This window comes from Oncorhynchus kisutch, linkage group LG17 (genome assembly GCF_002021735.2).
Source record: "Oncorhynchus kisutch isolate 150728-3 linkage group LG17, Okis_V2, whole genome shotgun sequence".
Classification (NCBI taxonomy): domain Eukaryota; kingdom Metazoa; phylum Chordata; class Actinopteri; order Salmoniformes; family Salmonidae; genus Oncorhynchus; species Oncorhynchus kisutch.
In genome coordinates, this window is record NC_034190.2 from 58,993,250 (window position 1) to 59,009,528 (window position 16,279).

Consider the following 16,279-nt stretch of genomic DNA (forward strand, 5'->3'; position numbering starts at 1 on the left):
AGCAACATTAAGGCAGTTGTATACCATTTTAAAAACATTACAATACATTTCACCAACAGATTAAGTGTGTGCCCTCAGGCCACTACTCTACTACCACATATCTACAACACAAAATCCATGTGTACGTGTGTTTAGAGTGCGTATGTTATTTTACTGCTTGCCTCAGTTACTTGATATGGAATAGAGCTACATGTAGTCATGGCTCTATGTAGTACTGTGCGCCTCCCGTAGTCTGTTCTGTACTTGGGGCTGTGAAGAGACCTCTGGTGGCATGTCTTGTGGGGTATGCATGGGTGTCTGAGCTGTGTGCTAGTAGTTTAAATGGACTGCTCTCTGCATTCAATATGTCAACCCTTCTTACAAATACAAGTAGTGATGAAGTCAATCTCTCCTCTACTTTGAGCCAGGAGATTGACATGCACATTTGAGGGCCAGCCGTGCTGCTGGGCCAATTGTAATTTTCTTAAGTCCCTCTTTGTGGCAGCTGACAACACAACTGGACAGTAGTCCAGGTGCGACAAAACAATGGCCTAAAGGACCTGCCTTGTTGATAGCATTGTTAAGAAGGCTGAAGATCACTTTATTATGGACAGACCTCTCCCATCTTAGTTACTGTTGCATCAATACGTTTGGGCCATGACAGTCACCTCAACTTTCTCAGTTTCCACATTATGCCTTACAATATTTAGATGAGGTTTAGTGAATGCTTTTAGTTTTTGAAATGTTTATTACTAACTTATTAGTTAGTGATTTTACTTGCTGTGGTAGCTGACGTGTATAGTGTGGAGTCATCAGCATACATAGACACCAGAGGCTTTACTCAGAGCCGCTCATTAGTAAAAATCTAAAAAAGTAATGGGCCTAGACAGCTGCCCTGGGGAATTCCTGATTCTACCTAGATTATGTTGGAGAGGTTTCCATTAAAGAACACCCTCTGTGTTCTGTTAAACAGGTAACTCTCGATCCACAATATAGCAGGGGATGTAAAGCCATAACACATACATTTTTTCCAGCAGCAGATTATGATCAATAATGTCAAAAGCTGCACTGAAGTCGAACAAAAAAGCTCCTACAATCTTTTTATTATCAATTTCTCTCAGCCAATCATGTCATTTGTATAAGTGTCATACATGTTGAATGCCCTTCCATGTAAGTGTGCAGAAAATCTGTTGTTAATTTGTTTACTGTAAAATAGCATTAATTCTGGTCGAACATAATTTTTTCTAAAAGACTACTTAAGATTGGTAACAAGCTGATTGGTCGACTGTAAAGGGTGCTTTGCTGTTCTTGGGTAGCGGAATGACTTTTGCTTCCCTCCAGGCCTGAGCGCTCACACTTTCCTGTAGGCTTAGATTGAATAGATGACAAATAGGAGTGGCAATATAGTCCGCTATCATCCTCAGTCATTTTACATCCAAGTTGTCAGACCCAGGGGGCTTGTCATTGTTGATTGACTATAATCATTTTCCCACCTCTTCCACATTCACTTTATGGAATTCAAAATTACAGTGCTTGTCTTTCATAATTTGGCCAGTTATGCATGTGTAGATTCAGACTTTTGTTAATCTTGCCAATTCAAAAATCATGATGAATGAGCCATCTGATACGATGAATGATGGAGCCGAGTTAGCCTTTTTGCCCAAAATGTAATTAAAGGGGCTCCAAAGCTTTTTACTATCATTCTTTATATATCTTGTATATCTTTGTTTCATAGTATAGCTTCTTCTTCTTTTTGTTCAGTTCAGTCACATCTCAATTTACAGTACGTTTGCCAATCAGCTGTGCAGTCAGACTTATTTGCCATTCCTTTTGCCTCCTCCCTCTCAACCATACCATTTTTCAAATCCTCATCAATCCACGGGGATTTAACAGATTTAACAGTTTTTACAGTCATTTACTTAATGGGTGCATGCTTATTAGTAACTGGAATAAGCAATTTCATAAATGTGTCAAGTGCAGCGTCTGGTTGCCGCTCATTACACACCACCGACCAACAAATATATTTGACATTTTCAACATAGGAATCAAGACAAAACTTGACCACTTATACACTATATTATAAATGCTATTTACATATTCATATCCACATATCCTCTTGTTAGTGTCCCTTCTCCAAACTCAGCAGCAGCAAACAACCTGTGGGAATGTGTGCACAGTGGAGCGTATGCCGAGGCCAGACGGATCTATCTCTGTGTGTTTTGTTGAGTAAAGACCCTGTAGAGGTAAGCAGAGTAGCAGAATTAAGAGAGGCGGGGGGGGGGGGGGCAGAGAGAGAGAGTGACAGCATTTATAAGCCTGTTTTCTGTCCACCTCTTTGAGGAGAAAGCCTCTTTCAGGTCTCCCACCTCATCCTCAGACCCCAGGGTCACAATGGAGTGTTGAGTTAACTGAACACACAGGGAGACCATCACAGAGTAGAAGAAAAGACCCATTATAGTTGTCAGGGCTCCTAGTTATGTGCACACACACACCGCTGCCTGGTCCTGACAGAGTGTGTAGACACACGGCTGGCGTCAAGGCTGCCGGGTGCTGGGTCCTGACTAAGTAAACACACAGGCAGTGTTCTGGGGGCGTAAGTGGCTGTGGTGACCAAATGCCACGGCTCTCACAGATGGAACCCTGTCTATCTACCCTCTCAGCACTGCCACAAACATACAGAGGGCAAGAAAGAGAGGGACCAACTAACAAAAGGGACAATATTGTTTTTCACCCCCCTGCTTCCACCATTTAAATGAGTGGTTTCCTCGCCTCCCATGCCATCTCCTCCTCATCCTTCCCCTCCTCTCTACTGCTTCTCTTTCATTGTTCTTCTTTTGTGTTTTCAGTGCCCCCCCATGTCTTTTATTTGTACCCCTCTACGCATCCACAGAACAGAACTGAGCGGAGTGGTTGGTTGGACATCCACAGTGTAAGCTGGTCCTCTGGGCCTTACCACGGTCTGCTTTGTAGAACCCTCAGTGTCTTGAGAACTGTGCTGTTATTCCCCAGGGATATGAACTAGAGGTCGACCGATTATGATTTTTCAACACCAATACCCTTTATTGGAGGACCAATTCATCGATTAATCGGCCGATTTTTTTGAAATGTATTTGTAATAATGACAATTACAACAATACTGAATTAACACTTATTTTAGCTTAATATAATACATCAATAAAATCAATTGAGCCTCAAGTAAATAATGAAACATGTTCAATTTGGTTTAAATAATGCAAAAACAAAGTGTTTGAGAAGAAAGTAAATGTGCAATATGTGCTATGTAAGAAAGCTAACGTTTCAGTTCCTTGCTCAGAACATGCGAACATATGAAAGCTGGTGGTTCCTTTTAACATGAGTCTTCAATATTCCCAGGTAGAACATTTTAGGTTGTAGTTATTATAGGAATTATAGGACTATTTCCCTCTATAACATTTGTATTTCATTAACCTTTGACAATTGGATGTTCTTATAGGCACTTTAGTATTGCCAGTGAAACAGTAAAGCTTCCGTCACTCTAGTTAGCGCGCGCTAACTAGCTAGCCATTTCACTTCGGCTACACCAAAGATACCGATTTCCGATTGTTATGAAAACTTAAAATCGGCCCTAATTAATCGGCCATTCCGATTAATCGGTCGACCTCTAATATGAACATGTCTCAGCTCTCCGTGCGCCAGCTCCGGAGCACTAGGGAATAATGTCGGAGCCGTAGGGCTAACGCTAGGCCAATTAGACCTTTTTCCCAAATGACTATTACTGGAGAATAAAGTGGCCCAGTGCTGACTCTACGTATCATGTTTGTGAGCCGGTGTGTCAGTCACGTACATACAAGTGTGTTAGCATGTGTGTTTCTGTCACCATTTACCAGGGTGTGTACATCCTGAGTGTATGGATATTTTAGAGGGGCTGAAGTAGAACATGTGAATCAGATTGTTGTCTAGAGTGTAGCGTAGGTAATTATAGAACACGTTAAAGATCTGATAGAGGCTGCTTCAGATGACTTGTGAGCATGTCTTCAGGGTGGAACCTTTAACGTGAGTGTGAGTGAGTGTGTGTGTGTGTGTGTGTGTGTGTGTGTGTGTGTGTGTGTGTGTGTGTGTGTGTGTGTGTGTGTGTGTGTGTGTGTGTGTGTGTGTGTGTGTGTGTGTGTGTGTGTGTGTGAGTGTGTGTGCGTGTGTGGGGGAGATCTACCAGCAACCCTTTATTGTAGAAGAGGTATATTCTGATGCAGTCCCCCCCCCCCCCCCCCCCCCACTGATAGACCAGAGCACTTGACAAAGTGCTTGGGAGACAAAAGGAATGTCAGTGTGTGTGTTTGTGCGGGTGTGTGTGTGATAGATGTCTCCAGAAGAGTGATGAGCTAGGGGGCTAATCCTTGGTATTAGAAGGACATAGTAAGAGGGTGCCGTATTTCTCCAGCCAGGAATGACTAAATGTTTTGGCAGATTTAGCGCTGGCTCTCAAATCTCTGGTTCTCTTTCTGTGAAGAATGGAACGTGAGCCTCTGGAACAGGCTAGGACAGCAGAAAGAGGACAAATCTCGGGTGATTCAAAGTTTGAAACATTGCTTGCTACTTTTTTTCACTTACCTCCAGCAGAGAGAAAGAGCAGAGGAGAAAAAGAGAAAGCTGATGTAGGTTTTTGGCAATCCACCTCTCCCTTGATACCTCCCCTTCTCTCTCTCTCTTTCTCTCTCTCTCTCTCTCTTTCTCTTTCTTTCTTTCTTTCTCTCTCTCTCTCTCTCTCTCTCTCTCTCTCTCTCTCTCTCTCTCTCTCTCTCTCTCTCTCTCTCTCTCTCTCTCTCTCTCTCTCTCTCTCTCTCTCTCTCTCTCTCTCTCTCTCTCTCTCTCTCTTCCTCCTCCTTGTCCCCTGTTCTGTTCTGTTCCATGATGTATGTCAGATGTTTCCTACAGTCCTCTGTCTCCGTGTCCCAGGGGCCCCCTGTGGTTACCGTGGGGACAGGTTTTCTCTGGGACAGTGTGTAACACAGCCTCCTCCACCCCCCACCACGATGCCACTCACAGCACAGCATACACCTGCTTCTCTCTGTGTCAGAATACTTCTATCTTCTCATATTATTCTTTCTTTCCTTCTTTATGTCCCTCTCTCTCTATCTCTCTCTCTCTCTCTCTCCCTCTCGCCTTAATACACAAACAGACACAGTAGCAGAGGTTGCTTGGGGACATAGTGATTCCCCTCCAAGTCATGTACAGGATCCGTCAGGGTTAATTCATTCTCCATGCATCCAGTAAAGGTCACAAGCTGACTGATGCATTCTGCCCTGCCTCGTGTATATGCACACAGCCTGAAAGCACACATATCCACTTGCACGAACACACTGAATGGCAAAGACAGGTGTTCTTGTCCATTTATCTGACATCACAAGAAGAAAGAAAGCATAGTTTTGGCTCCCATTTCAGAGAGCCTTTCCCTTTTAACCCATTGAGAGAGACAGGGCAAACAGGGGGAGGAGAGAGAGAAAGAGAGAAGGAGAGAGAGAGGGGGGGGGGCATTGAAGATCAGTCCTCAACTCTATATGAGGCTCAACTGAGGGTAATGGGCTTGTTTCATTTGGTTTCTGCATCACATCAGTCAGTTTAGACAGCAGCACCCTACAGTGATCAGACACAGATCCCCCTCAAAGCCAAGGCTGCCGAGTCAGACGCCTCGGGGAGCATTCTGGAACACAGAGAGTGAGACCAAACAGCCAGACAGATTGTAGAGGTTCCGTGTCTCATCACACACTACCTGCACAGTGTGCATCTTATACACTAAGAGGTAGACTTATTAACATGAATTGAAGTGATAGACTGAGCATTGAGCCATCAGGCCAGACAGCTGCAGTGAGAGGGTGAGATGATAGTTTAGTTCTAGCATCCCTCTTGTCTGCCTCCTCCTCCTCCTCCACAAAGAGGGACAGCCCACACAGTACATTGGTGGGGATACCAGGGGGGTGGTTAGCGAGAGAGGACCAAACGACTGTTGATTTGATCCCCTCTCAGATATGAACCACAGCCGGTGTGCCCTGGAGCACAACACTCAAGACGACCCACCACGTCAGTAGCACAGCCCTGCATTCAGACAGACAGCATTAGCCTCTTGTCTCTGGGTGGCAGAGAAGCCTCTGTGTTGATTCCTGTGTGAGGTTCTGGATGGGGAAGACAAGGTGCAGAACTCCAGGAGAAATACTGCTGGGAGGGAGCGGGCCCTGGCCTGGCTGGGACACACTCAGACACACTGGTTCTGTTGGCTTTGGGCAGGACAGTGGATAGCATGCTGAGCAGAGTTTAGAAATGGGTCATTATTACTGGGAGATGGAAGCCTCTGAGGAGAAGCACAGTGTGTCTGTAGGGACTGGATATGAGTAACGACTTGATGTACAACCAAAGGAGCGTTATTTATTTATGTTATGTAACTAGGCAAGTCAGTTAATTAAGAAAAAATGGTTATTTACAATGACGGCCAAACCCTAAACCGGACGACGCTGAGCCAATTGTGTGCCGGCCCATGGGACTCCAAATCACAGCCAGTTGTGATACATCCTGGAATCGAACCAGGGTCCGTAGGAACACCTCTAGCACTGAGATGCAGTGTCTTAGACCGCTGCCCCACTCGGGGGCCAGAGAAGGGCCTCTGTCTATAACTCTACTGCTACAGTATTTCGGGTTAAATATTCTCAAACACACATGTAATAAAAACATGTGAAGCTCTAGTTTGGTCTGCTGGAAAAAGTGTGTGTGTGTGTGTGTGTGTGTGTGTGTGTGTGTGTGTGTGTGTGTGTGTGTGTGTGTGTGTGTGTGTGCGTGCGCGTGTGTCACTAAACAGCAGCAGCGGTATTGGCATCGTGGCAGGACTTTGACCCCTGACCTTGAGGAGATAATCCCTGCTATAACCGCCATCGTCATGGTTACTCTGGCCGATGTTTTGACCCCATCTAAGCACTGAAACATAAACCCTATCCATGACTGCCTTTTATAGCACACGGATTTCCAACAATTATACACAGGTCATATCTTCCATAGCAGGCGTGTATATATATAGGCCATGATGGACTCAGAGAAATGGAAATTGGCATGTAGTTTGGCCCCGGGAGATTTGGTTGGCTACTGGTTTTATTCCATGAGCTCTACCCCCCAACAATAACAACCGTATTCCACATAGACGTAGTGCAAAGACAATACATCATTAAGGCTGCTGCTCCGCCTGGCCGGTAACATCCTGCTACAGTACTGAGTGTGTTGAGGCCGATAGTGACAGATCTCATATTTAGAACAAGGCCATAAGATCCTTTGCTTTTGAACACAGCATTATGGAGAGAGAGAGAGACGGGGGAGAGAGAGAGACGGGGGAGAGAGAGAGACGGGAGAGAGAGAGAGACGGGAGAGAGAGAGAGACGGGAGAGACGAGAGAGAGAGAGAGAGACGAGAGAGAGAGAGAGAGAGACGAGAGAGAGAGAGAGACGGGAGAGAGATAGACGGGAGAGAAAGAGACATGAGAGAGAGAGAGAGAGAGACGGGAGAGAGAGAGAGACGGGAGAGAGAGAGAGAGAGACAGGAGAGAGATCGACGGGAGAGAAAGAGACAGGAGAGAGAGAGACGGGAGAGAGAGAGAGAGATGGGGAGAGAGACGGGAGAGAGACGGGGGAGGGAGAGAGACGGGAGAGAGACGGGGGAGAGAGAGACGAGGGAGAGAGAGACGGGGGAGAGAGAGAGACGGGGGAGAGAGAGACGGGGGAGAGAGACGGAAGAGAGAGAGAAGGGACGGGAGAGAGAGACGGGAGAGAGAGAGAGAGACGGGGAGAGAGAGACGGGAGAGAGAGAGAGAGACGGGGGAGAGAGAGAGACGGGAGAGAGAGAGACGGGAGAGAGAGAGACGGGAGAGAGAGAGACGGGGAGAGAGAGACGGGAGAGAGAGAGACGGGGAGAGAGAGAGAGACGGGGAGAGAGAGAGAGCGGGAGAGAGAGAGACGGGGGAGAGAGAGAGGACGGGGAGAGCAGAGAGGACGGGAGAGAGAGAGGCCGGGAGAGAGAGACGGGAGAGAGGAGAGACGGGAGAGAGCAGGAGACGGGAGAGCGAGAGAGGACAGGGGGAGAGAGAGAGGAGACGGGAGAGGAGAGACGGGAGAGAGCAGACGGGGAGAGAGAGAGACGGGAAGAGAGAGAGACGGAGAGAGGAGACGGGGGAGAGAGAGACGGGGGAGAGAGAGAGAGAGAGATGGGAGAGAGAGAGATGGGAAGAGAGAGAGATGGAGAGGGAGAGAGGAGATATGGGAGAGAGAGAGACGGGAGAGAGAGAGACGGGAGAGAGAGACGGGAGAGAGAGAGACGGGAGAGAGAGACGGGAGAGAGAGAGACGGGGGAGAGAGAGAGAGAGAGACGGGAGAGAGAGCACGGGGGAGAGAGAAGAGAGAGACGGGGAGAGAGCAGAGATGGAAGAGAGAGATGGGAGAGAGAGACGGGAGAGAGAGAGACGGGAGAGAGAGAGACGGGAGAGAGAGAGAGAGAAGACGGGAGAGAGAGAGATGGGAGAGAGAGAGATGGGAGAGAGAGAGATGGGAGAGAGAGAGACGGGGAGAGAGAGAGACAGGAGAGAGAGAGACAGGAGAGAGAGAGACGGGGGGAAGAGAGAGACAGGAGAGAGAGAGACGGCGAGAGAGAGACGGAGAGAGAGAGAGAGAGAGAGAGAGAGAGAGAGGAGTTGGGGGACAGACAGGAATGTCTTAGAAACTTGGATCATTCCTCTGGCTTGATGATCACAGGTGCCACATGTTTTGAGTCTTTGTCTCGTGGTTGCTGGCTGGTTGTATTTTTAGTTTTCCTGCTCTGTACAGGCAGCTCCTTGACCCCACTGGGGAGCTGCACTGAGCTGCAGAAACAAGGCTGAATATAGGGCCAGTCAGTCAACAACGCCTCCTCCTGCTCCCAGGGACATGCTAGTGTGTGTGTGTGTGTGTGTGTGTGTGTACTGTAGAGTCCTGTACTGGGTCTCAATGCTCAGTGCTATAACAGGGCCAGGACTTCATTCCTGCCCCAGAAAGGAGTAACGTGGTGAGGAGTGAACAGGAGTGTCTGATTGCTCTCGCAGATTAGGTTCCTCATAGTATAGGAAGGAGGCTACAGGCACGCTACGCTCTGGAGGAAAGAGGAGGAGACGGGAGCACAGAAGGAGACCGGCTGTATGTTCTTTGTGTTGTGCTGAGTTGCTAAAAATGTGAGCTCAGTAGAAAGGGAACTGTTTGGTGGGCTGCCCACTGCTTTTGGCAGACTACTGTTAATATCTGAACATTCTGGTGTTTCAGAGTGATAACAGAACTATTTCACCAGCCAGTCTCATTCTTCTGCCTTGACCTTATTCTGGTAGCCCTCAGCCAGTCTCATTCTTCTGCCTTGACCTTATTCTGGTAGCCCTCAGCCAGTCTCATTCTTCTGCCTTGACCTTATTCTGGTAGCCCTCAGCCAGTCTCATTCTTCTGCCTTGACCTTATTCTGGTAGCCCTCAGCCAGTCTCATTCTTCTGCCTTGACCTTATTCTGGTAGCCCTCAGCCAGTCTCATTTTTCTGCCTTGACCTTATTCTGGTAGCCCTCAGCCAGTCTCATTCTTCTGCCTTGACCTTATTCTGGTAGCCCTCAGCCAGTCTCATTCTTCTGCCTTGATTTTATTCTGGTAGCCCTCAGCCAGTCTCATTCTTCTGCCTTGATCTTATTCTGGTAGCCCTCAGCCAGTCTCATTCTTCTGCCTTGATTTTATTCTGGTAGCCCTCAGCCAGTCTCATTCTTCTGCCTTGATTTTATTCTGGTAGCCCTCAGCCAGTCTCATTCTTCTGCCTTGACCTTATTCTGGTAGCCCTCAGCCAGTCTCATTTTTCTGCCTTGACCTTATTCTGGTAGCCCTCAGCCAGTCTCATTCTTCTGCCTTGATCTTATTCTGGTAGCCCTCAGCCAGTCTCATTCTTCTGCCTTGACCTTATTCTGGTAGCCCTCAGGCCAAGGAATTCTTCTCTCTATTTTCCCCTTAAATTTGTTTTACAAGAAGCAGGTTGCCACTCGTGAATCACTGCACCCTTGCCACACACACGTTAACACACTCCCATTATTGCTCAGGCACTAGTCTACACAAATGATTCCCGGCGTTTGACTAATGCATGCCTTTCGAGAAGCTGATTGAGTGAGTGAGTGAGTGAGTGAAAGAAAGAAATCTGGGAAGGTTCCAGGTAAAGGTGACGCTATCTCAACCTTCGTCGTAACTACGCAATGCTAAGGCGTACATGGGCCAGTGAGACTCACTCTCCCCAGCTAGGCAGGGCAAAGTAGTTCGTACATTGGACATACTGCACACACCCTCTTGCATGCTTGCATGAGCTGTGATACAGGTTGTGATAAGGCCTGGGTGGGTGGGGCCAAGACAGAGACATGCTTACATGAGCTGTGATAAGGCCTGGTGGGTGGGGCCAAAGCAGAGACATGCTTACATGAGCTGTGATACAGGTTGTGATAAGGCCTGGGTGGGTGGGGCCAAGGCAGAGACATGCTTACATGAGCTGTGATACAGGTTGTGATAAGGCCTGGGTGGGTGGGGCCAAGGCAGAGACATGCTTACATGAGCTGTGATACAGGTTGTGATAGGGCCTGGTGGGTGGGGCCAAGGCAGAGACATGCTTACATGAGCTGTGATACAGGTTGTGATAAGGCCTGGGTGGGTGGGGCCAAGGCAGAGACATGCTTACATGAGCTGTGATACAGGTTGTGATAAGGCCTGGGTGGGTGGGGCCAAGGCAGAGACAGATATAGGCTCCATGCTTACATGAGCTGTGATACAGGTTGTGATAAGGCCTGGGTGGGTGGGGCCAAGGCAGAGACAGATATAGGCTCCATGCTTAGATGGCCGAGCACAGAGACTGCTGGTACGGTTTAAACAGCTGGACAGAGAGAGCAGCACAACAACGGCTCACTGAGTTTAGCACACAGCCCTTTGAAATATATATACCCCTCCCCCGATAACATCTCTTTTGACTTCTGTTTCTGTCATGAGGAGAACTTAGTGGTAGTAGAATTTCAAAAACGACTGAAAGTCATAATCAATCAATATGCAATGTCCATCGTTGAGCCACATGTCCAGGAGGGTATCATCGGCTACAACATCATCGCATTGTACAACTTCACCATTTTGTTTAATCTCTATGACGTTGTTGTGACGTGGAGGCTCCAAACACACCTTCACTTCCGGCACATATTGTGCTCTGACTGAGGCAGGACTTTAGACTCCGCAGGGAGTGTGTCTGAGCAGGGAGAACTGCAGGCTTACAGTAGAAGGACATTACTGTTGGTTGTGTTTGATCTCTTTTCTCTTCAGTATCTCTCTCTGTCCTCAAGAACGACAGCAATAACAGGAAGTAGGTTCTCTGTGTGAACAGCAACAGTCCTTTTGTCTGGTGTGACGGACGGGACAGGGGTAAGTGGGGGAACTGATATTAGTACTGAGCAGAAAAAGTCTTGTGTGAATAATCAGAAGGACAGATTGTTTTTCAGCGGGGTAAGCAGAACAGGCGTAGCCAAGCGGGTTAATTACAGAGCGGAGCTGCAGCCCGTGTTGGCAGAGCTGGAGCAGATGAGTGTGTGTGTGTGGACAGCTCCAGAGGATCAGGGGAGTGTGGGGTCTGGCGTTAGGGGGGAGTTCAGGCTTCCGTGTTGATTTACACAACTGAAGTGAGGGGAACAGGTGAGCCCTGTTGCTGTGGCCACACGACCACCACCTTACCCCTCCTCTCGTCCCAGTCCTTAAGGCCTTAGCAGCAGCTGAGCATGACTGTGGGAATCAGCAGCAGGACAGTCCTGATTCCACACAGCAACAAGGAGAGAGAGAGAGTTGAGAGAGGGTTCAGGTGAACTATTTCCTGGTGTCTAAAGGAGTCTCATTGTACAGGATAGCACTAAAGCCCTACTGAAGTGGGCCAGGGGTGTAGAGTGTCCTAGACACAGCTGGCAAACCTGCTCCAGTGGCCAAGCCGCAGATCGTTCATCCTGTGGCACACAAAGGAGAACCCAGCTATGGAGACCCAGTCCTTGGGGCATGGTGGGCGTGGAATGGTGTCTCTGCCAGCTTGGCCTGGCTAATAATGTGTCTCAGTGGCCATTTTGTGAAGCTCCAGTGGAAGTTGGGTGTGAGGCCAGGATGGTATGGACAGCCTGGCATGGCAGAATGCTAATGTTCACCCTTTGTGGGTAGCCTGGAGTCACATGCCACGAGCTCTGGAAGAAATTAGACTCACGTCGGACCAGATTGTGTATTTAGAAACGTGCTCAGGTTCTCTCTCTCTCTTGCTCCCTCTCCCCCTCTCTCTCCCTCTCACCCCCCTCTCTCCCTCTCCCCCTCTCTGTCTCTCTCTCTCCCTCTCCCCCTCACTGTCTCTCTCTCCCTCTCTCTGTCTCTCTCTCCCTCCCTCCCACTCTCTCTGCTCTCTCTCTCTCCCCTCTCTCTCCCTCTCCCCCTCTCTCTATCTCTCTCTCCTCTCTCCCCCTCTCCTCCTCTCCCCTCTCTGTCTCTCTCTCCCTCTCCGCTCTCTCCTCTCCCCCTCGCTCTCCCTCTCCCCCCCTCTCTGTCTCTCCCCCCTCTCTCTCCCTCTCCCCCTTTCCCCCTCTCTCCCCCTCTCTCCCTCTCCCCTCTCTGTCTCTCTCTCCCTCTCCCCACCTCTCTCCCTCTCTCCTCTCTCTCCCTCTCCCCCTATCTCCCCCTCTCTCTCTCTCTCCCCCTCTCTCTCCCTTTCCCTCTCCTTTCTAATCTCTTCCAAACAGTTCTCTTGCGCCTTCTTTTACTGTAGCGTAGGAGAGGAGCTTCTGGAACATTGTAGAATTGGAGTGGCAGGTAGCCTAGTGGTTTAGAGAGTTGGGCCAGTAACCGAAAGGTTGCTGGATTGAATGCCTGAGCTGAAAGGTAAAAAATCTGTTGTTCTGCCCCTGAACAAGGCAGTTAAGGGCACAGTCTCCCTTAAAATGCTTATTGATGCTGGGATGAGCAAGATCTGCAGGCTTCTGGCTCGCCTCGTCTCTGCTGTCTTTTCTGTGCCACAGAGATCACTCGTTAACCCGGAGGACACCGCGCATGATAACGACTGTACTGAGTCATAACACCATAATGTGATTGTGAGAGCTGAAACAGAACCAGTTAGTCCTCTACTGCCTACTTCCTCATGTGAATGGCTTCCGCTTGTCTGGGATGTTGTTCGTCATACTGTGACACTGCAGGAGTATTTAATAATGGAAGCATTCATCTTGCTCAGTTCTGTGTTTTGGGACCATAATGTTGATGTGCTGAACATAGTCACTGGTAGAGCGGATGAGTAGTGTTCACCTTGTCACTAAGGTTAGAACTAGAGACATGCACAACTCACGATTGGACCCGTCAGATGAGATCCACATGAGCAGTGTGTCTAGAACATGCGTGGCACAGGATGCATACAATAATAATGGTGGAGTAGGAACCTTACAGGAGTCTTACACTAGCCTTACAGGAAGGAGCCTTACAGGAACCTCACAGGAGTCTTACACTAGCCTTACAGGAAGGAGCCTTACAGGAGTCTTACACTAGCCTTACAGGAAGGAGCCTTACAGGAACCTCACAGGAGTCTTACACTAGCCTTACAGGAAGGAGCCTTACAGGAACCTCACATGAGTCTTACACTAGCCTTACAGGAAGGAGCCTTACAGGAACCTCACAGGAGTCTTACACTAGCCTTACAGGAAGGAGCCTTACAGGAACCTCACAGGAGTCTTACACTAGCCTTACAGGAAGGAGCCTTACAGGAACCTCACAGGAGTCTTACACTAGCCTTACAGGAAGGAGCCTTACAGGAGTCTTACACAAGCCTTATAAGAGCTTTACACTAGCCTTACAGGAAAGAGCCTTACAGGAGCCTTACAGGAGTCTTCCAGGAAGGAGCCTTACAGGAGCCTTACAGGAAGGAGCCTTACAGGAGCCTGACAGGAGCCTTATAGGAGCCTTACAGGAGTCTTACACTAGCCTTACAGGAAGGAGCCTTACAGGAAGGAGTCTTACAGGAAGGAGCCTTACAGGAGTCTTACAGGAAGGAGCCTTACAGGAGCCTTACAGGAGCCTTATAGGAGCCTTACAGGAGTCTTACACAAGCCTTACAGGAAGGAGTCTTACAGGAGCCTTATAGGAGCCTTATAGGAGCCTTATAGGAGTCTTACACTAGCCTTACAGGAAGGAGTCTTACAGGAGTCTTACAGGAGCCTTATAGGAGCCTTACAGGAGTCATACACTAGCCTTTCAGGAAGGAGCCTTACAGGAGTCTTACACTAGCCTTACAGGAAGGAGTCTTACAGGAGTCTTACAGGAGCCTTATAGGAGCCTTACAGGAGTCTTACACTAGCCTTACAGGAAGGAGTCTTACAGGAGTCTTACAGGAGCCTTATAGGAGCCTTACAGGAGTCTTACACTAGCCTTTCAGGAAGGAGCCTTACAGGAGTCTTACACAAGCCTTATAAGAGCTTTACACTAGCCTTACAGGAGCCTTACAGGAGTCTTACACAAGCCTTATAAGAGCTTTACACTAGCCTTACAGGAAGGAGCCTTACAGGAGCCTTACAGGAGTCTTACACTAGCCTTATAAGAGCTTTACACTAGCCTTACATGAAGGAGCCTTACAGGAGCCTTACAGGAGTCTTACACTAGCCTTATAAGAGCTTTACACACGCCTTACAGGAGCCTGACAGGAGTCTTACATGCAAGGCCCAAGAGAAAGAAACCAACGGAACAAACCAGTATCCCATGTTCCATTGCTGCTTGGAAGTTTTCTAGCGAAGGAACGCCAAGTTGTTGTCGGGATGCTGCCAGCTGTTTGGGGGGGTGGTGGGAGCAGGAGGAGGAGTTTATTGCTTTGTGCTGAACCGGGAGGCTTCTGTTTGTTCCAGAGTGTAGTTCTTCCAACCACCCACATAAAGGAGATGCCTCTCGTGATTGCTGCTCTGTGCTCTAGTCCATGTCGGCCGTCTCTCTCTGTGTGTGTGTGTGTGTGTGTGTGTGTGTGTGTGTGTGAGAGAGAGAAATAAAGGTTATCTAGGCTATACTGTATGTCCTCATGAGATTCATAAACGAAATCAAGCTGTGGTTCAAGTTCACAGAATGACGTCTCTCTGTAGAATGCACCCAGTCAGATTCAGTTAATCAGCTCAGGGACGACACTGATTGTTTATCCCGGCTTGCATGCACATTACATACAGTGTTTACTGATCTGTTGAGCTACTGGCAAACTAAACTCCTTGGAATAAGAGTGTATGAGTTACTGAATATCTCTCTCTGTCTCATTTCCCCTGTCCCTCCCTATCTAAACTAAGCCCTGCTCGTTGTGAGAGCTGTGTCAACCCCAGGTCTAGTCTGGGCATGTGGGCATGTTCCTTAAGACTTGACTGTTTAAGAGACATTCCAGCAACCTCTTTTCGCTCAGAGGCCAGGTTGTTCTCACATGTTTGGCACAACTATAAAGTTCGAAATTGTACCAAAACTGTCCCAACAATTACCTGTGAATTTGCGAAAAGCCTGAGGGAAAAAATACCCGCGTTGAAGCCTGAGGCAGTGTGCTGCAGTGTTGATAAGTTGTACTGAAACCTCTCTCTGCCACAGACACAGCAAGTTATGCTTGGCAAAGCCTCTAGGGCACAACAACACAAGGATCACGTACAGCCGCACTATCAATCATATTATGTCTCTTTCTTTACTTCGCCTCTAGCCGGTTTCCCCAGACTGACAGACACAGCTTTCCCCTTTTGTTTCTTAGTTCTCTGAGGTCAGGTATCAGAGTGTGTATGAATGCGTGCATGCTAGTTCGTCATGCCCCATTTGGAAGTGTGTCTTTCTCTGGTGCTGTGACTCACAACAGAACGACCCTGTTTCCTCTCCTCTGTATGGGTTCTGATGATGACACCTGAGCTATGCCGTTGGCGTGGCGACCTCCGGTGTCCCAGGTGTCAGTGTGTCTGAGCGATGTCATGATGCCATGGTGTGTACAGTAAACCCTACAGTATGTCGTTCACCTCATTATGTCCTGGCTGGGGTGGGATTGGATCCAGTGGCAGGCTAGGACAGTGGCCTGGAATCAAACTCAGTGTTATTGAGAGGAGCAAGCAGGCCTGTGGACATACATATTGCCTAGATAACATCTCTCTCGCTCTCTCTCTCTCTTTCTCTCTCTTCTCTCTCTCTCGCTCTTTCTCTTCTTGCCCTTCTCTCTCTCTCTCTGATTCTCTTCTCTCTCTCTCATGTCTCTGTACTCTCTGTCTCTCTCTCTC

General features: G+C 48.3%; 1 protein-coding gene across 2 annotated transcripts in view; it reads left to right on the forward strand.

The window, feature by feature from the left end:
• The window catches only part of arhgap46b (Rho GTPase activating protein 46b), a 93,709-nt gene that overhangs the window by 11,668 nt on the left and 65,762 nt on the right, over positions 1-16,279 (forward strand). The window contains exon 1 of one of the 2 annotated variants that reach the window (XM_031794194.1): positions 11,177-11,426. The exons of the other annotated variant lie outside the window; for it this stretch is intronic. The gene's annotated coding sequence lies outside the window, so the exon portion shown is untranslated. Of the gene's footprint in view, positions 1-11,176; positions 11,427-16,279 lie in introns of those variants that run through there. 2 annotated transcript variants of the gene reach the window in all.